Source organism: Austrofundulus limnaeus, unplaced genomic scaffold (genome assembly GCF_001266775.1).
Source record: "Austrofundulus limnaeus strain Quisiro unplaced genomic scaffold, Austrofundulus_limnaeus-1.0 Scaffold25, whole genome shotgun sequence".
Lineage (NCBI taxonomy): Eukaryota > Metazoa > Chordata > Actinopteri > Cyprinodontiformes > Rivulidae > Austrofundulus > Austrofundulus limnaeus.
This window is the reverse complement of record NW_013952427.1, coordinates 766,614-768,171: the sequence shown is the minus strand read 5'-3', so window position 1 is coordinate 768,171 and position 1,558 is coordinate 766,614.

The window sequence follows — 1,558 nt, the reverse complement described above, 5'->3', positions numbered from 1 at the left end:
TTGTTTGTCTGAATGCTTGTGATTCAGCTGTAGGCCAGCAGGGGGCGAACTCGGGCATTGAAGATACTGGATGGTATATAAAAAGTGACTTCCTGTGTATGAGGCAGTGTGGTTTTGGTTGTCATTCTGCTGGCAATAAACCTCACTCCGGAATTCTGGTGTTGTATGGCATTTATTTCTTATCACAGATCATTTTATTTAACCTTTGTGTTTTCATCTGACTTCAGCCGATATTAAACACGTATTTCTTACAGTAGTCTGCACTTTGGTTTTCCTTAACCATCAGTGATCTGTGTATTTTTTACTTATTTATGTATTTTTTTAAGTTCACATTCAGGTTTTATTCCATTTCTGGCTCCTCCTTCTGTGCTATCAGTTTCATCTCAGTGACTTCATAAGATTTGATCAGTCTTATGTTGTGTTCCCACTGTCGGCTGCAGACTGAACTCCAGGGAGGAGCTTTGTGTAAATGGGCGGAGCTTTGTGCCAGCAAGCGTTTAGGCAGCTCCACACAGGAGATTCAAGGAGTCAAAGCAACACGCTGTGCACGTTTCTGATGAGGGAATGACATCACAACATGATGTAAAGCTGAAAAAGTTGATTTTGCACAACACCCCCACTTTAAATTTTCTTTTCTTTTCCAGTCTGTCTGCACTTTGGGTTTCAACTCTTCCACAAACACCAACTTTTAAATACATTATTCAAAGTAAACAGTAAGTTTGCAACTAACTTTATAATAAATACGACCTCCTGATCATTTTCAGTRCTCCAGCTGCAGCTGCTGTCTGAGTTTGGACTTTTCTGCTGATGATGTCTGTGCAGAGAGCAGAAAACTCTCTCCGTGCTGCAGCTGCTGTCAGATTCTGGTGTTGCACAACGTTCCCTTTTTACAAAGTTTGCTGCTTGATGAGGAAAAACACAAATATARACGTCGGCTATTTCTGTCTCTGTCTCTGTGTTTCCCTCCCAGGAGGAGGCTTGGCTATGTTGGCAGCGYTTCCAAACTTCCTTCTATAAAACTTAAAAAAAAAAAGGCAACAAAGAGGCTAAAACTTTAAGTTGCAGATTCGTTTAGCACTGCTTACATGTGGAAATAATCATGGGTCTCAGATGAGCATTTATTATTCAACACCTCTGGCTCCATCTGAACTCAGAAGGATTTTACAGCCTTTAGTTATCCATCAGTCATAATGATATTGTTAAATTCTCATTCTTTGCTTTTTGTTTCGAGGTGTGTTTAAGTTGTGTGATGTGTGTTTTCAACATAGACTGTGTTCAATTCTAATCTCAGTTGCTATATCTTTTTCAGAATATTGTTGTYACTCCTGGTGTACTTTTGTGGATTGACTCACCGATAGGGCTGTGTATTGGCAAGAATTTGGCGATACGATACATATCATGACAGAGAGGTCACGATACGATATGTCCCGATATATTGCGATACTATAAGCAAGGCGATATATTGCGATTTTTTTGTCCAAAAATTCTATTAAATAGAAACCTCTTACAGGGGAAAAAATGAAAAACCAAAATTCATTGTCTCATAAAATTCTAATAT